The following is a 19961-nucleotide window of genomic DNA, read 5'->3' on the forward strand; positions in this document are numbered from 1 at the left end:
GCATGAGAGTATTTCAACCTCTCTTGCATTCCCCCCCCCCCCCAGTATATAACTTCCATGTGGTCAGGGACACTTATACTCAATCCTACATAACCTTGGCACCTAATATAGTGCCTAGCTCATAATAGGGGCTCAATGATATTTGTTAAACAGAAGTATGAAAATCTATTGTTGAAAATATTGACACATGAAACATTTTTCTTCTCCCATTTTCTTCCAATTATAAATCTCCTTATCAATCTTCTCATCTTTCAGTAATCCCTTATACCATCCGTGACCATCTCCATTATTTACTTCTTGGCTCTATGCTCTTCAACTACAGTATAAGTACAGTCATCCCTCGATATCCGTGGGATATCTGGATATCCAAAACCCCCAGAGATGCCAAACTCAGGATGCTCAAGTCTCATATAAAATGTGGTAGTATTTGCATATGATCTATGCACATCCTCCCCTATACTTTAAGTCATCTCTAGATTATTTATAATACCTAGTACAATGTAAATGCTATGCTAATAGTTGTAAATACAATGTAAATGCTATGTTAATAGTTGCCGATGTGCAGCCAATTCAAGTTTTGGTTTTTGGAACTTTCTGGAATTTTTTTTTCTGAATATTTTTGATCTAAGGTTGCTTGAGTCCTTGGATGTGGAACCTGCAGATAGGGAGAGCCAACTATAATGCATCCCATTAAAATAGAATTAATGGTTTAACTTTACACTGTTAATGACATATATCCAGCCTTGATCTCTCGTTTCAGCTCTAGTCCTGTAACTAATTGCATGCAGGGCATTGCTACTTTAAAATAACATCTATCCTCTTTGTACCAACGTTGTCTCCACTTACCTAATTTCATTTTTTCTATCAATAGCATTCTCCAAGTCAGCCCAGCTTGAAAATCTGGAGTCATCTTCTCTTCCCTTTCCTTTATCTCCTATAGCCAACCAGTTAAATGACGGGTCCAGTATGAATTCAAAAAGCCTCCTAAATCCAGCCCCTCCTCCTTGCTTTCATCCCCATACTCCAATACTGCCCCTCATTTTCTCATATCTGGACAACTTCATTAGCCTCTTGGTTTCCCTTCCTCCAGTTTCTCTTCCCGCCGAATTCCCGTCCACCCAGCCTTTGACAGCATCTCCAACAAATATTGAGTCGACTATGATTTGTTCAATGAATGAATGGAAGAATGGATTCATGAATAAATGCTCTAGTATATAAACTGCCTTAGATCTTTAGTTCATTGTAGTCTACAATCTGACTCCAACTTTTGTCTACTATTTCCAAACTACCCCACCATCCCAGGTAGTTTTCCCTAAGCAGGCCAGAATCAAGTTTCTCTGGCTTTAAAAAGCACCCATCCCTCTTTACACATGCAAACTTCGCCCCAAACCTCCATGAACAGATGTCTAGAATGGCTTGTGCCCCTCACTAGCCGTCCATCTTCTCAGAATTCCTATAACACCCCCATCCAATAGTGATAAATGTTGGCATTCTATCTGCAATGGCACTGCACTCTTTCTTTCCCATGTCTTTTTTCTTCAGCTAGATTTACATAATCTTGGAAGACGGATGCTACATCTTAAGGTCTTTGCTCAACTGACTATGATGATTTAAAGGACTATGCATTTCTTTAACTCTCAACAGGCTTCATTTTTACCTTTGTATACTTCCTGCAAAGAATAAAAAGGAAACAAACTTTAAAGCAAAAAAAAAAAAAAAATCTATACATAACAGGCTCCTGAAAGGAGAGGAAACCACATGTTCTACACCAGTTAATTAATATGGAGCATATAACTCAAGAGACCTTTTTATAAGCAGAACTTCCTAAAGGCTTCCATCTACAGCCATGAAACTGAGAAACAGAAAAGAAAATCAGAATTAGAAGCAGAATATTTTATTGTTTTTATTATTGTTTTCTGAAATGCCCAAATTAGCTTACTATTTATTAGCAGTAGGATGGAATGGGAAATATATATATATATAAACTTATTCCTGCTGTTGTGGAATAACTATCTAGAGAAATTTATTTAATGTGATGGTTTTCTATTGCTTAAGAATAACAAACTGTACAACCTGTTTTTTAAAAGCATCCAGTAATAGTAAAGTCAAAAGACAGAGAATAAACAGAGACCAAAATCAGATTTCAAAGAAAGTACCATATAATTTTATTAAGGATGTTGTTCCTACAACTCAAAAGTTGAAAATGCTGTTATCGGATAAGTTTCAAAGATAAGAAGAATAACTGAAGATAAGAGTTTATTTTTGACCCTCCAAGGACTAGCAGGCATTTAGTAAAGTATTAAAAATAATAAAGGAAATAACTCACATGTTTTGGCCTCAGGAAATACCCTGCTGTTTATGGAAATAATTCCCCAATCTTTATCCCTTGTTTTTTCAGATAATTATTTCAGTATTCATTTAGCTTTGTTGCTTAATAATAAGAGTTTCAGGGGAAAGATTCTAGACAAAAAGACTAATACGTAAACAGAGCAACCCCAGGCCATTCTGTGAGGTGAATTGTGCATCTCCTTTTCCCCCTGCATTCTGCTTCCTCTTCCTACCAGGTGCTCACCGTGGGTCGTTAGAAGTTTCTAGTCTTATCTGGCATTCCTTCCCCAGAAAACTTATTCTCCAATAAGGCTGACCCTCTTCAATATTTTACCATCACTCCTCATATACACTTGACTCCACACCTTAATGTGAACCATTTCTGTAGCCTCTGACACTTTCTTCTCGCCTCCCCAGATATCCAAGTTTCATCATCCTTGGAGGTTCCATTCGAGTCTCACCTCCTCTGTGGAGTCCTCCCTGATCACATCAGGGTCTTCAGAAATGCAGCAGAGCTGCAACATTCATACAAATGCTGTATCTTCTCTCCTCAAGTAGGTTTGCCTGTCCTGGTGGAATGATACTGTCGACGAAAATAATCAGTCAACAATCTATAATAGGAGTAGACAGACAGGAGTTTTATTTCAGCCAAGCTGAGGACTGTAGCCTGGAAGCCAGCCTCTCATATAACTCTGAGGAACTGCTCCAGGGAAGCACGGTTTCAGCACAGTTTTAAGTCTTGTCAGAACAAATAACACCAAACAAGTCAGAGATACATTCCTTCAAGGTTTCAACAAAACAGATAAGAACCTACACAGTGAGTCAGGATGGCCTTGGCCCCTGGGAAGGGGGTCATCATCGAAGGAGTCCCAGCCTTGGCATCCCAGGAAGGAAGGCATTTGATCTTCATTTTTAACATGGACGTTTTTTACCTCTGGTCAATGCGCCCTTTCCTTTAATAATTCCAGCAGATGTACAATGTACGTTTGATAGGCCACAAACAGGCTGTTTTAGTTAGCATAAAATTCAAGTTAACTCATGTATAAGCCAGAAAGACTTCCCCATACTTCAACATGTGAACATTTCTTTTATCAATATCATGTTTTATGCTTCAAAAGACAAGTGACTGGGGCCCAGAACATGAGCCTACCTTGTTTAAAATGCCCACCTCTTAAGTCTTCACATCTTGTTTACTGCCTTCTATTTTGGTGAGCTTTTGTGGAAACACGTCGTATCTCCCCCGACAATAGGAGACGCATCTTGACAGCAGAGCTATGTCTGATATTGTACGATTCAACCACCAATATGGGCACTGTCATACACGGACTAAGAAATAACTGGGAACTCTGGAAATATCTGTTTAATAAATGTAACACAGTGGTTTGGAGTTTGAGCATCTGGAATCTAAGTATGGTTCTGTCACTTACTACCAGTGCAGTGTGACCTGGGGGTTGTTATTTATCCTCCACCAGCCTCAGCAGCTGCATCTGTGAAACATAACAGCATCAGTGATTTTCGGTACTGTCTTGGGTATTCCCAGGGTTGTGGTGCTTTTAGCAGTCTCCTTCCATCCATAACTGGGAGAATGGCCATGTCTGCGGTGAGAGACAGTGCTTTATTTAAGAAATTTTAACTATCCCATTAAACTCTCTGAAGAAAATTTACTGACTCTTATCACAGTATTTTTCTGAAGTTTTCCTTCCAAACTCGTAAAGGTATGGGAAGGCAATAAAAAAAAAGGAAACATTTATAATATATATGTTCACTCTTAATAACCCAAACAAATGATACTGCAAAAGACTTTGCTGTCAAATATCACTTTGTAATCCTCTAGGGGTATCCAAGCTCAGTTAGGAGCGATAGGCTGAATTCTAGAGACGGTTTTGTGGTTCACTGCAGTCTTGGTGGAAGTCTTTAACCCATGACACTCACTTCAGTGAAAAGTTCAGAACCACGTTCAGTCATTTCACACATAACAACACGTACTTGCTTTGTGCTATTGCGGCTTGGCTGCAACACGGAGCTACACCAAAAACGGATCTGAGCCTCCAAGTGGCAGGTTTCTGGAAACTTAACCTTTGCTTACCTGCGTGACTCTCTGATTCTCACATGCCAAAACAATTAAAGAAGCAGGAGTGGGTTAAAAAGTGTCCTTTTTTTTTTTTCTTTCTAAGTCATTGCACACAATTCCTCTGCATAATTTGTTTTCCATTTTGCAGACTTCAACATCTTGTTTACCACCGCTCAGATGGACTGTTTCTATTTAGCAAAGTTTCTGAGTTTCTGTGAATTGATTAAGAGTGAGATTTCAAAATATAAAAAGTAGTCATTATTCAGTAAAAGAGGCATTGACGATCAACCGTGAGTGTGTGCGATGAGGCACGTGCCCAGGAAGTGAGCTGACTCTGGACCTCTCATTCATTGGAGCATCACTTATCTCTTGTGCAAACCTTGTCTTACAGGCACTGTGCTCGGCATTGGGAGTCGATCAATTTCCTTGCTTTAGGATCCCATATATTGTCCTTTGTATTTGCAATTCGTAATTAAGATGATCTGATTAGCAAATCAAAGAGAGAAACGTTACCATTCCAGAAGATCCATCTGAACACAAGAAAGAGTTTAAAATCAACCTCTCAACAATGTGAGACGGTCAAATTAACTTCCTGGCCATGGTCTTTAAAGGTCTTCCATAAGAGCGCCTCTCCAACTTCATTATGTAACCCCCTGCACTCTTTCAAGCCATGAAATATATTATCTGAGCTAAAGTAAGTTAGTCATAGGCTCTGTGCTATAAATGCATACTCGATTTAGCCTTTTTAAACTTTTATTCCACTGTTTTTTGCCATCCTCTCCCTCCTTGGAAAATACTTTTTTCTACTCTGTGTCTATCAAATCGAGGCTGCTTTTCTCAAATTCAATCAAACAGAATCATTTCTTCTAGAAAATCCTTTTACGCCAAATTTCAGTCACGATGTTCACTCGAATAAAGGACATTCCACTCAATCTCACACAGTATCTAGATTTTTCTAAAATATAAGTGTAAATATGCATTTACTATGCACCTTGCACAGAGCAGCTGTAAATTAATATCTAATGAATGCATAAAATTTCCTTCAATTTCTCATCTCTCTGCATGAAGAGTCTTTCCAATATATCATCAATCTCTATTAGTGTACATTTTGGCACATCGACAGTTTTGTTACGAAGAGAAACCAATCACAAAGTTATAAAGACCATTAGAGATACTTAAAAAAAACGTGTGGGGTTCGCGTAAAGAGAAAAGTAAAGGTTTAGTCATGTAGTAGTATGAGCCACTTCAAAGGGGCCTTTGATTTTTAGAAGTGAGTCCTGGGAAACGTAGACTAAGATGAACAGAAGAGGTGCTTAACAAGTTAGCCCCAGTTTTCTAAGAACACATACACAATGACTGGTCAAATCATAAGTGGTGTCTTTTATACAGAAATTTCAGTAATGAATAGACAGATCCAGGGAATTTGCACAGAGAAAAATAGATTTCCATGTTAGTCACCCAATGGATGTAGATCAGCAAAGCAGTTACAGTTCTAAGCTGGACTCCCCAAGGTCTCCTTGGCCAGAAATGGTGGAGGCCCATAGAAACTTCTCAAATTAGGCCAGAATCCTGGGACTGACCTGGCACAGAACCATAGGGAAGCTGGAACAGAAGCCAACATTGACCTCAGCATGGAACTGCCAAATACAAAACACCACCAAAATTTTAAGAGAATTAACTACACAACAGTCAGAGCGCTGAGCAAGGATGAGAACGCATCTTCTTAACATATCTCTCCTGAGCTCAGAGCATTGACTCTTGCCTAATATCTGACAATAGAAAATATTATTTCACCCGTTTTGTGTCAGAATCAACCCCACGATAAGACCTTAAGTCAAAGCATGATAAGTGGTTGAGGCTATTTCTCACGTAGGCACAGCAATGCTGAGGAACATGAATGTTAAAAGGGAAAATAGCAGTTTGCAGGACCTAAACTGAGAAAACAGAATATTATTTATATAATATGTATTATATAAATATATATAATATATATATGTGTATATATACACATATATATATAGCTTAACTTATTAAACTTGATGTTCTTTTCCATTGAATGCCTTATTAAAGGAGTGGGAAAGAATCATTGCTTGGTTATTGGTCCCAAAATATAGTTTTCTGTCTAAGTGTATCTCAATACGCAGTCACTTGAGACAGTGACTCAGAATTGGGTGCTGAAGGGATCTCAGCAGAGATGCCTTCTTTATGACATTGCAATACAAACGTACAAGTTAATCAAATGCAATGAAATTTTTCCTTGCTAATCTATGCAGCCAACACTGTATCGGCGAGTAGCTGTTTAAATTTACAGCTTCCAAGCAGGGGAAGTTTGCTGACAGGTAGGACACAGACCGTCTTAGGAGGAAAACACCCGCGAAAGCAATTTTTTTCAAGTTCTTAACATCCTATGCCCTACCTCTGCAACCAGTCCCAGGAAATGCAGGTTTTGAGTCGTGACACACAATCTGCTGGCTTCAAACCCTGCAAGAAGTTGGATGGGAACCGTCTTCGGACTTAACTATATCCTCTGTCTACCGTGTGACTCTCAACACATGCCTTTTTGTGTGTGTGTCCTCAGCTATCCCCTCTCAAGCAGCCTGCTTCTGAGTCGGTGAGGCTGGGTTCAGGAACCCCACGTCCACCTTGCCCCAAACAAGTGGCTTCACTGTTGATCTTAACCAGTACTAATCAACTCAGCCCTTACATGTAAAGTAGACCAGACAGAAAGCAGCGTGTCCTTGGTCATCTAATTACATTACCTGCAGCACATTCTGTTCTTTTATTATATTTTTTGATCTTTCACTCTTGCTAAACTTAATAATCTAACACCATATGTTATTTTTTAAATTCTATGTATACACACAAAAAAGGGAGACTTGAGGGACGAGGTCAGACACATAAAAGTGTGATCTCCCCAGTCACAGCCAAATTCCTAAAGGGTGAGCCTATTAAATGGCCAAACAAAATAAGACACATTGCTAACTTCATTTTCAAAAAGTTCCCACGTGTAGGTTTATAAGGGCCTAGAGGGATGAGTTGCCCTCAATTGTGTCTCGTTTAATTTGGCCATTTAAAGGGCTGACTCTTTTCTAACTTGGCTCTAGTTGGAGATATCACACCTCTACGTGTCGGAACTTGATCCTTAACTTGGCTTTTTCAGGGCCCATTAAATGTTTCTGATTTGGTATCACTCTAAAAGAATGTGTAAGTGGTTTCTTTGCACTAACGTCTGGACAGATTGGGGTCAAGTGTGATTGGTAGGTTTCCACTATTAAATTATTTCACACTCCCTCACCCCCGCCTAACAGCTGAAAGCTCGGAGTTCATCTTCTGGGTGGGAGGCCAAGATATTCTGAGATCAGACACTAAAGAAGCTGGATGTACACATTGCAGTTGCAACAAAACAAAAATGATAGATGGCTTTGTAGAATAAATGTGTTTTCTTTACCAAGGGCTTCTCATTAACACTTTTTACTTGGAAAAAAATAAAGAGGAATTGCTTAATCCAGCAGATAGAAGGCAGAAATTATGTCCTTGTTTCTGTCTGTTTCTTCATTTATTAAATGGAGAGCCTACTATTTCTCACAGGATTATCTAGTGTATGATTTAGTGGGAAGAAACTCAAATGGAATAAACTCTGAATTCCTTCATGGAAATGCACTGTATTTGTTTCTTTCCCCAAGAAAGAATTAACTTCAGGGCTTCCCTGGTGGCACAGTGGTTGAGAGTCCGCCTGCCGATGCAGGGGACACGGGTTCGTGCCCCGGTCCGGGAAGGTCCCACATGCCGCGGAGCGGCTGGGCCCGTGAGCCATGGCCGCTGAGCCTGCGCGTCCGGAGCCTGTGCTCCACAACGGGAGAGGCCACAGCGGTGGGAGGCCCACGTACCGCCAAAAAAAAAAAAAAGAAACTTCAGCCTACAGAGACACATAAAACACTAGAAAACCTAAATGAAAATAATTTAGAAAGAAGATTCATGAAATGGAGCGAGAAATGAGTAGATGGATCACGAATGTCAGAGACAGAAAACAGCGTTGGAATCCAGACTTATTAGCTTTCTAAGCCATTTCACCTCGTGGAGCCTCAATTTTCTTATGTGTAAAATAGAAACTATACTAATTTCTACCTCACTGGGTTTTTGAGAGACTCACATGAGACTGTAGATGTAAAAGTACCCTACAGAGTATAAATCCCAATAAGGTATTTCACTAACATCATAAAAGAAGTAGAGAATAACCGCTAAGATATGGTGGGACTCTAGCTGTAAGGGTTCATAGCAAGGGGATAGAATTGAATCGAAGAAGATTAGAAATGGGTTCTTTGGAGCAGGTGTAATTTGAGGTGGGCCTTGAGGATCAGTCTAATTTGAGAAAGTACAAGGGAGGAAGAAAGTCTTCTGGGTGACAGGAGTAGGAAGGAGGTTGGGGGAGAAGTGAGGCTGGAGGGTAGCAGATGCAAAAGCAGTGACAGTCACAGCATGGGGAAGGGGTGCTCGTGGTGAGAACACTGGAGCTGAGGATGGGCACCCAGGAGGACAGAAATGAGTAAGAGTACTGTTGTAGACAGAGTATTTGTGTCCTCCCCAAATTTGTTGAATCCCTGACTCCCAGTGTAATAGTATTTGGAGAAGGAGTCTTTAGGAGATAATTAGGGTTAGAAGAGGTCACGAGGGCAGGGCCCTGGCCTGATAGGATTAGAGCTTTGTAAGGAGAGTCACTAATATTATAAAAGAATTAGGATACATATATACAATGGAATATTACTCAGCCATAAAAAAGGAACGAAATTGGGTCATTTGTAGAGACGTGGATGGACCTAGAGAAAGTCATACAGAGTGAAGTAAGTCAGAAAGAGAAAAAGAAATATCACATATTAACGTCTATATGTGGAATCTAGAAAAATGGTACAGGTGAACTGGTTTGCAAGGCAGAAATAGAGACGCAGATGTAGACAACAAACGTATGGACACCAAGGGGGAAAAGCGAAGTGGGGGAGGATAAACTGGGAGATTGGGATTGACATATATACACTAATATGTATAAAATAGGTAACTAATAAGAACCTGCTGTATCAAAAAAATAATAAAAGAAAATTCAAAAGAAAAAGCGTTAGGGAATAATTAAGAGGTCTTGAGTGCACTCAAAGAGACACGGCCTCCTACAAGCCAAGAGAAAAGGCCTCAGAATAAAAACCTACCTCGCTGACACCCTTGATCTTGGACTTCCCAGCCTTCAAAACCATTAGCAATAGATTTCACTTGACTAAGTGGCGCCGTCTATGGTAGCTGGTCATAGCGGCCCAAGCTGGCTAAGACAAGCTCCTAATATGGAAAGCCTCAAAAAGCAGCCCGAGAGGAGGCTGAATACAGTGGGCTGTAGGTTCCTGAGCGGCATGACGAAATGAAAGGGGCGTCTTTGGAAGATGGTCTTGGTAATGGTGAGCAGGGTGAAACGGAAAGAAATGAGGCTGAAAGCAGAGAGATGAGAGTGCGATGACAATGATTGGAAACGTAGCAGTGAGGGTGGAGAGACTGAATCTCACGGGCACATGTAGGACTTAAACAACAGTATCCAGAGACTGGGAATAAAAGAGTGGGAAGAGTTAGCCTAAATCCTAATTTTGGCTCTCATCCTTGTGCTTTTTTAAAAAATGGTTGAGGGGCTTGGAACGAGCAGGCTGAATTGCTCAAAATAAGAGACTCAATTATTATTACTATCCATCTTCTTCATTATTAATATAGAGCCCTAAGCCTTTGCTCATGGGTTGGCCAATCAAAGATCAGATGCTAGAAGGACTATCTCAGTTTGGCTTAGTTCCAAGTTTCCAAGAAAGTTGCTGCTACATCCCCCTGCGTCCACATCGAGAGAAACAGGACTAGCCAAGCACTCCTTCCTTTACCTGATAAGTTCATCTGTGAATGAGTGAGCTAGCATTTGTGAATAATATGGAGCCCTGCAAAAACACTGCCACTCAAACATAAAAATTAGTATGCGGAGACACACAGCCATTAATAACAAGTATTCATGGCCCACGGAACAGCCAACCTTTAAAAATTCAATGTTTTCCATCAGGAACTTCCAGAAGCATAACTTGGAATTTCATCATTGGAATTTCATCATTGGAATTTCATTCATAGTTACTCAAAGAATAAAGTTATAATTTAGATATCTAATTCCTAAAAGTTTCGTTCTCAATAAAATTATCTTAATAGATATTATCTCAAGTTTATGAAGTTGCTTCTTTCCTTCCGAGAGTCTATCTTTTTGTTATAGTCATTCAAAATATTCCAGAGATGTAAGCGGAAGAAAATATGACATCAGACCAAAGAAATTATTTTAGACATTTCTTCATTACTAAGAAATTGTGAATTGTTCATAGATAGATAGATAGGAAGAGATTCTAGATACAGATATATAGAATCTAATTCATAACATTAGAACTAGCAATAATTTTACAGGTCATCTAATGTAATGCTTTTATTTAACAGGTGAAACCACTGAGACCCAAGCTCGTACAGACATACCTCATTTTACTGCACTTTGCTTTTTTGCAGTTCACAGACACTGTGTTTTCTACAAATTGAAAGTCTGTGACAACCCTGTGTCGAGCAAGTCTGTGGGCGCCATGTTTTCAATAGCATTTTCTCACTTCGTGTCTCTGTGTCACATTTTGGTAATTCTTACAATATTTCAAACTTTTCCATTTGTGTTATATTAATTATGGAGATCTGTGATCAGTGATCTTTGATGCTACTATTGCAAAAAGATTACAATTCGCTGAAGGCTCAAATGACGGTTAACATTTTTTAACAATAAAGTAATTTTTAATTAAGAGATACATACATTTTTTACGGGGTAAGGGGGGGGAGGCATAAACTGGGAGATTGGGACAGACCTGTACACGTGACTATATATAAAATGGATAACTAATAAGCACCTATTGTGTAGCACAGGGAACTCTACTCAGTACTCGGTAACAACCTATATGGGGAAAGAAGCTAAAAAAGAGTGGATACGTGTATAACTGATTCACTTTGCTGTACAGCAGAAATAATACATTATAAATCAAGGGTACTCCAATAAAAATTAATTTTAAAAAGATACGTACATTTGAAATAAGGCCATTGCACACTTAATAGACTACAGTATAGTGTAAACATAACTTTTATGCGCATTAGGGAACCAAAAATTTTGTGTGACTCGCTTTATTGCAATATTCCTTTACTGCGATAGTCGCTTTATTGTTGTGGTCTGGAATCAAACGGGCAATATCTCCAAAGTCTGCCTGTATACAGTCCACGGATTCCACATCCACAGATTCGACCAACCAAAGATCGAAAAAAATTTTTTTTAATTCCGGAAATTTCCAAGAAGTAAAATTTGAGTTTGCCCTATACCGGCACCCATTTGCATACCATTTACACTGTATTAGGTATTATGAAGTAATCTAGGGATAATTTAAAGCAGTCGGGAGGATTGCATAGGTTACGTGCAAACACCCCACCATGTTATGTAAGGGACTTAAGCATCCTCAGATTTTGGTATCCTCTGGGGGCACTGGAACCAATACCTGTGGATACTGAGGCACCACTGTGTTCACATGTCACAAAGAAAAAGAAACTGAGGCAAGAGAGTTAAAATAATTGAGCAAAACGATCGTCTCTTGGGTGAGTGGCCACGCTCAGACTAAAGCACATGTCTGGGATTCAGAACCTGTCCTTTCCAAAGCCCAAACTCATGATCTTTTCATTTTGTCATCCCGCCGGCCTGTCTTCTTCCCAGCCTGTAATCCAGGAGGCAACATTCAGAACCCAAAGCCATCCTAAGAGAACCAGAGGAAGTCACTCTGGGCCTAAAAACACCCAAGAGAGCCAGTCAATTTGGAGAAGAGCCAAACTCGTCCTTAACCAGGTCTGCTGAGATCTGATTTCTCATGCAGTTACTGAGTTAAGCTCAAAACCAGAGCTGAACTGGAGTTCAGAACAAATACATAACCCCTGTTTCCTTTGACCTGCCCTTCCCCTGGCTTCGCTCGGGAGGCTTGCCTTTTTGCCCTCTGAACTCTACCTACGCCCCCTCCCGTGTACCTTCTGCTTTAGAAGCACTCAGGTCCCCACTCTGAGCTCCATGAGTGTGTCCCCTCCGGTGCCTGAAATCAGAAGCTTGCTTTCCCACCTCTGCTCTCTCGGGTTCCTGATGTGGCAACCTAATTGCTACAAAACAGAATTTTCCAAACTGTTTCTCTAAACACACACATAAACAGCTTTTCAAGTTCAAATAAGTTTTGCAAACTTGGTTGACTATATTCCCTTCTTGGGAATTCACTCTAAACATATTAAAGCTTTGGGGAAATTCATAGCTAAAAATAGAAAAAAGAGAAGAAAAAGAGATGCAGGAGGAAAATGGGGGAGAAGAATTTGTTTCTATTTAACCCAGTGTTTGCCACGCTCATCTGACCGTAGACCTCTTTGTTTGCATAATTTCTCAAAAATAATATTCTGTGAAATGTGTTTTAGGAAAATTTGCATTAAAGTCTTTATGCCTGTAATTGGATTAGCATATGACTTATACCTGCTAATGTATTTGTGATTTAACTTAAACTTCCTAGAAATATACCTTAACCCAAAGGAACAATTCCCAGAGGGAGAATCTAATACAATTGACAGTCCTTTGAGGGAGCAGAGAGTGACAGTCTTTCCAGCCCTAGGAAATGTCATCAGGAAATGCAGCCAGCCTAGCCCAGGTCCCCAGAGGCACCTCCATGTCTACTCCCACCATGAACACCTACCAGGGGTTCAGGAGTCATGGCGGTAGAGCTTTTCTGTTTTAATCACATTTTTCTGCATAAAAGCACACAGATCCAAAAAGCCCTGAGGAGAAAATTGAAACGACACAGTTTATCACACAGTTTTCTTTCTGCAGCATTTATTGAAAAAGGCATCATCACATGGAATCCTTTTGAATTGAGTTTGGGTTTTGTAATTTTATTTATTCATGGTTCGCTGATGTCAAGGTGTTGTGAGAGCTTCAAATTCTATTTCAGACCCACCTAATTGTGCTTGAAAAGATCTAGGAAAAGAGTGCCCACCATGTGAATTATCTGCACTGTCTGTGCTCTAGGTAACGGCTCCCACAGCTTCCTGCGGGACTCAGACCAAAGGGTGGTCTTCCCTCTCAACATCCTCTCAACAACTTGCTCCAACTGAGCCAAGTAAAGCCTGACTGACTCACCTCAGGAAGACCCATCTCCCTTCACGGATGCTCCACCACCTCTCTGGAAATGATGTTGCTTCAAACGTTTTCTTTATAGTCAGTGATGGATTGACCACAGCCCACACTAGCCTGTACGTCTGTTTCTCCCGCTCCTACGTTTATTGTCCACTGTCTGAGCCTGTCGGTTACTCCATCTACTACTCATGTTCTGCTGCGGCTGCAGCAGCGGGTGAGTTGGAGGATAAATAGAGAAAATTCCTTCTAAGGTAGCCCCATCTGAAGCAGTGGGACTGGAGACTGACAATGGCTTGTTGAAGCTTCAGACCAGCTCATGATTTTGTCTGTCTGCATCCTCCTCAGTCACCTAACATTCACTCATCCTTCAAAAGAAAAATGGGGGCTTCCCTGGTGGTGCAGTGGTTAAGAATCTGCCTGTCAATGCAGGGGACACGGGTTCGAGCCCTGATCCTGGAAGATCCCACATGCCTCGGCGCAACTAAGCCCGTGCGCCACAACTACTGAGCCTGCGCTCTAGAGCCCACGAGCCACAACTACTGAGCCCTCATGCCACAGCTACTGAAGCCTGTGCGCCTAAAGCCCGTGCTCTGCAACAAGAGAAGCCACTGCAATGAGAAGCCCGCGCACAACAACGAAGAGTAACCCCTGCTCACCGCAACTAGAGAAAGCCTGCACGCGGCAACGAAGACCCAATGCAGCCAAAAATAAACAAATAAAATTAATTAATTAATTTTTTTTAAAAAAGAAAAAGTTTTAAAAAAAAGAGAGAGAAATGGAGGGCGTACTTTTCTCATGACAAGGGCATATGAAGAATCACAACCCAGGATTATTTCTCACCGAATCTGCTATGTAGCTGGGGGCACCACTGTATAACAAACAAAATGTTAAGGACACAGTTGCAAAACAACAAGGCAAGCAATGTCTCAGGATGATCTTTTATTCAATACATTCACTTTTTTTATTCCAGAAAAGCGTTATTTAGCTCCTACTTTGTGCCAGGCAATATGCGCGGGACTAGGTATGAATTAAAGAAGAGTTCCTGCTGTCAAAGTGCTCACTGAAGGTCCAGGGAGAGAGGGAGAAAAATGAACTAGCACCTACGCGACAGCATAGACTTCTACAAATGCTTTGAAGGAAGTATTTCAAGAGCGCTGTAGGAAAACAGAAAGTCCAGCCAAGAAGAGTCTAGAAAATAAGAAAGAGACCCTGAGGTGAGCTTTGAAGACAAGAAAACGTTTATCATGTGGATAAAAGAGAGAAAACCATTTATGCCAGAGAGAGCAGGGGATTAAAGGCTCAGAAGTGACAGGGAAACTGCTGAGCCCAGGGCCCTGGGTTCCTAGTCATGAAGTGAGCATCTGTGGCCCACAGGTATGCCAGGGAACAATGACAAGACAGGAGGCAGCCACCCAACCATGGAGGGTCTGATGCATCCTACAAAGAAACCTGGACTCTCACCTTAGGGCAGTGGAGAGTCATAGTAGCATTTCAGACAAAGAAATCATCATTTAATTTGAATATGACGAAGATGATTGCCGCAGCACTAGAGGGGTAACTGGAGTAGAGTCGGTGTGGAAACAGGGAGCCTGCGCTCCCAGGACAGAGTGGCAATAAATGTAGGGCGATCTCCCAAATTCCGGCTTTGAAGAATGAGGAGCTGAATGTTCTATTGACTAAAAGAGAACATGTCTGTAGAGGATTGAGTTTGGGCTAAGTAATTTCAGGTTGCCTATGGGGTATTCAAGTAGAGGTGTCCAGTAGGAGGTTAAGGCTGGAGACTGAGGCTGGAGACCAATTTGAGTATTTTCTGGATGTAGGTAGCAGTGGACGCCATGTGGAAACAGGAGTTTGTCAAATGGTGTCAGATCATCCAAAGGAGATCACGAAAAGGGAGAGGAGAAGAAAGAGGCAGGAGGAACTCTAGGCAATGCTGACACCCACTAGGCAGGAAGCAAAAAGGAAATACACAACAGTTGAGTAGTCCAGAAAGAGCTAGGGAACCAAGATGACAATGGTGTTTCTGAAAGAGCTAGGGAACCAAGATGACAGTGGTGTTTCTGAAAGAGCTAGGGAACCAAGATGACAGTTTCTGAAAGAGCTAGGGAACCAAGATGACAGTGGTGTTTCTCAGGTGGGTCGCCCACACTGCTAGCCTGAGTGGGAGGAGAGATTCCTCACATGGTGTAGACAGGTGGGACCTCGAATTTTTGCAGGTTTCCCTGGGGACCAAGGGCATGACATCGGAGACCTAGCTCCTCTCACTTGTGTTCTGAATATCAGCATCTATCCTTTGCTCTGCTCTTTCGCCGGTTTGGTAATCAACCAATATGAAAGCAATCTGATTCATCACCCTTATGCATCTGCAAACTGGGAACATTTCTGTGGTTTTTCCAAGCCCATTTCGTTATCACTTTCATTTTACAGATAAGGAAAGGAGGCTCAGAGCGGTTGAGACTTCGTTACTCGCACAGGTAATAAGAATTAGCACCAGTACTAAACTCTCATGTGGCTTTAGATCCTACCATTTTTCACTGGATCCACTGGTTCTGATAACATTCCCCATTTGTACTCTTTTTGTCCTTTCCAATTCTTCCTTCCAAATGAATCCATATTGAAACTGGAGACTGTTCACACAATTTCACCTTGCCACCCTCTCGTAAATGGGAATCTCATTGCACATTCTGAAAAAACAGCTTATAAAAAACACAAATCAGTGAAGATATTTAGTTTCTGTGCTGTGTCTGTCTCTACTATTTGGGGAAAACAAAAATAAAAATAAAAATAAAAATGAATGGATGAATGAAAACTTCAACAAATTTCAGTTAGGAAATAATGGCCTTAAGAATAATACCATTGATCACATTTTAAGTGGAAAGTACCCTGAAGGGGGTGGGCGATCAATCTAGGAGAATGCATACAAATGCTCTGCAAATAATACGCTAACAGACTTTTCATGACTATGTATCATATCCAGGAATAAGCCTCAGGAAACCCTAAAAGACAACTGGTCTAAAGGTTAATATTTTGAGAGTCAAGACCACTAAAATCCTAAGTAAAATACACTGTGAGAATGGGATGTTGTGTAAGATTAGGTCAGATTAAGGGGGGCTATCCTTGTTTAGTCAAGGAGCATAACTTTTTTTTAAGAGGTGGCAGAATGTGTCCCTGGTGATTTTAAATTATCATGCTGCTACGAGGAAAGAAATTGGGTCAAAACTCATTATCAAGTGGCATTTCCACAAGTAGCAAGGGAATACTCTATTTCCTATCAGACGTTACATCCAGAGTCTGGGTAGACTTCCTTCCTGAATCTCAGCCTAAAAACCTGCTTCATTTCCCCGCCTTTTCCCAGTACTTATAAGGATCCAAGTTTCAACAGTGACCATGAATAGCAGACCAACTACTCCAATTCCCTGCTCTGTAAAACTTATTCTAAAAAGTGACTTGTAAATTCAGCAGCTTGCGTCAGTTTCTTCCTGTCAACCAATAATGGCCAACCACCCCCATTCCTTGGGACAGACAGAGAGAAACGTTCATAGCCAAAAACTATTTTCTTTTTTTTATTTAGAATAAATCATTTGTGGCACAACTTTGCTTCCATTCCTTCCTCCCTGGAGGATCATTATGGAAAATTTAGTAGCCTGGACTTGCATTATCAGCTTTGGCTTTTGCTTTAGGGCCATAATTGTAAGTTACTGAGAGCATTAATTGTGGTGTTCTTTTGTTCCCCTGGCATCTTTCTTCAGACAACTCTGGGCAATACTGTTCAGTGTCTTATCTCTTGAATTCTCACAGAAGCCCTAGGAAATAAAAGTACCACGATGATTAATCTACTTTTTAAAATATGTGCTTCATCCTACCCACTGTAGTAAGATGCCTACCTATTTATAACTTCGTAATCAAACAAGAGTCATGGTCTGTTCCTGACATTTAGGCTTTATGAGGGCAGATATTTTACAATGTTTACTGGATGGATGGATAGATGGATAAGTAAATATATACCATATTCTTGGTATATTTTATTCTTTTCCCCATTTGTTTTATTTCTGACAAAAATGAATGGAAAAATTGGATGAATGGATGGGCAGATGAAGAGGTGAATGAATGGATGTAGGCTATATATATGGAAGGATGGTGGATGATTGGAAAATGCATGGTGGAGAGGTGAGTGGGTGGATAAATGGATGGATGGCACTGCTCATCATGACCCAAGATGTCATTTTATGCCATAAATGAGTCCACAAAGAGGAAGAATCTCAAATGACACCTAATGGGAGCTCCAGCTGGGAAAATAGAAAATCCATAGAGAAAGAAGGAAGAACTACGCTGGATTGGAAATGAGTAGTGTTAGCTGGAAGAAATCTTCAGGTAAACAAAGCTTGTTTGTTTCACCAAGTTTGGGATTAAATCAAAATTCAGGATTAAGTGCTATTTTAGTTCTACAAACATGCCCCAGGGTTTGCCACAGGCTGATGAAGAGGAAACAGAGAGCAAGGCCAACCCACCCCTTCAATCCTCCAACTGAACCAGAATAGATCCACTGGTATCACTTTTAGGTACTGTGGCTCCATATACGAGTTTACCAAAAAGGGAGCTTCCACCGCTTAAAATACTTTTAAAATCAATCTCTAAACTAAGAGGAATAATGTCTTGCTTACTTCACAGAATCGGTACAAGAATCAAATGATCTACTGTAAGTGAAAACAGGTTTTGAAAACCACCAAGGGCTTTATACGTATAAAGCATCACCAAAATCATAAGAAATTTCTGGAAGATCTGAGATTTAAGAAAGAGCTAATTCATTTAAATTATGCCTTTCCTTTTTCTTCCTTTCTCACCCATCCACCCAGCCCTAGGTCTTTGCAGGTTCCGTCTTCTTACAAAATCATAATCTTCGTATATCTTACCCTTTCCTCTATGCTTTTTACGTCTGACAAAGACTGAGGCTACGAATATTAGAACAAGTTAAGAATTTGGTTGCAAGTATGAGGGCTGGAGAAGACAAAATAGTGTTGGAAAATATTTTGATTTCTGAGGCTAAACTTCTGGGTGGGTGGGTGGACGGTGGGGGGTGAGAGGAGAGTCTCTGAAAGCATCCTTCATGTCTGAATTATACGGGTCATCTTGGAATTCTAAGGATCCTCAAAAGTAAGTCATTGGATCTTTTCAATGTAAGCTTCACCTTAAATCAGAGTTGAACCAGTCTTCCAGCAACATCAGCCTGTCCAATAGCAGTTGGACCCTCCTGGAAACCAAGAATCAAGTGTTTTCCAACATGTATGTTCTATCAGAGATTCTGTGATATGATTTTGATATTTTGATGCTATTTTAGTTATCTGCTGCTGCAGAACAAATCACTCTGATGGTCTGTCTCCCTTGGAGTCCTTCATGAGATTGTAACCAGATGTTGGCAGGGGCTGGAGTCATCTGGAGGCTCAACTGGGATGTTGGGAGACTGAGCCCTTCTCCCTCCCCTTAGGGGCTCAGGGCCTCTCTGCATGGTTTCTTCAACAAGATAGCCAGACTTCTTGCACTCCTGAAAAGGGACTGTTCCAAGAGAGAGACAGAAGCTGCTGGTCTCTTAAAAGCTAGAGCTGGAACTGACACAGTGTCCTTCCCTTTGCATTCCATGGTCAACATGAGCCACAGACCAGCCCACACCTACTGGAGGAGAAGACAACACAAAGGAGTGGATACAACACAAAGAAGCGTAGTTCACGGGGCTGTCTTTGGAGACTTGATGCCACATAGCATTACTATATCAGTAGGAAAGTGATTCTGCTGATCAAAGCCATTAAAAGGGAGAACTTGTAACATCACATACATTATCATTCCTCATAATAAGAAGAATCAGAATCATTTGGCAGGAGAATATTATTCCACTGGCATACTTTAGATGCACACTGTGCACACAGTGTATGGTCACGAGGAATTTGATTGAGGATCTATCTCTGCTTATGAACTAAGATTATGAGTGTCCTCTGTAACCTCAAACTCCTTTCTTGATTTTGAAATATAATTAGCTGTTAAGAAAGAAGAAATGAAAGTGTAAACACAACATGTGTTTTCCAATACACTGTGGTCTGAACACTTGAGTCCTCTGCCCCTCAAATTCATATGTTGCAATGCTAATACAAGAAATCTGCAACTCAAAAGACGGCCTCACCTGACCATGCTGGCACCCGTATCTCGGACTACCAGCCTCTAGAACGGTGAGAGATAAATTGCTCCTGTTTATAAGCCGCCCAGTGGGTCGTATTTTGTTATAGTGTCTGAACAGACTAAGACACAATGCTATTCCTGAACACATAAATTCCCTTCTTTAATTTGATT

General features: G+C 40.7%; 1 protein-coding gene across 1 annotated transcript in view; it reads right to left on the bottom strand.

Annotated features, from left to right (window-relative positions):
• Window positions 1-2942: 2942 nt before the first annotated feature.
• LOC137210982 (protein-lysine methyltransferase METTL21E) overlaps window positions 2943-19961 on the bottom strand; it is a 135087-nt gene continuing 118068 nt past the window's right edge. The window contains exons 10-11 of the mRNA XM_067713062.1: window positions 13186-13267; window positions 2943-4881 (exon numbers count right to left, since the gene is read on the bottom strand). The gene's annotated coding sequence lies outside the window, so the exon portion shown is untranslated. The remainder of the gene's footprint in view (window positions 4882-13185; window positions 13268-19961) is intronic.

Source organism: Pseudorca crassidens, chromosome 18 (assembly GCF_039906515.1).
Source record: "Pseudorca crassidens isolate mPseCra1 chromosome 18, mPseCra1.hap1, whole genome shotgun sequence".
Lineage (NCBI taxonomy): Eukaryota > Metazoa > Chordata > Mammalia > Artiodactyla > Delphinidae > Pseudorca > Pseudorca crassidens.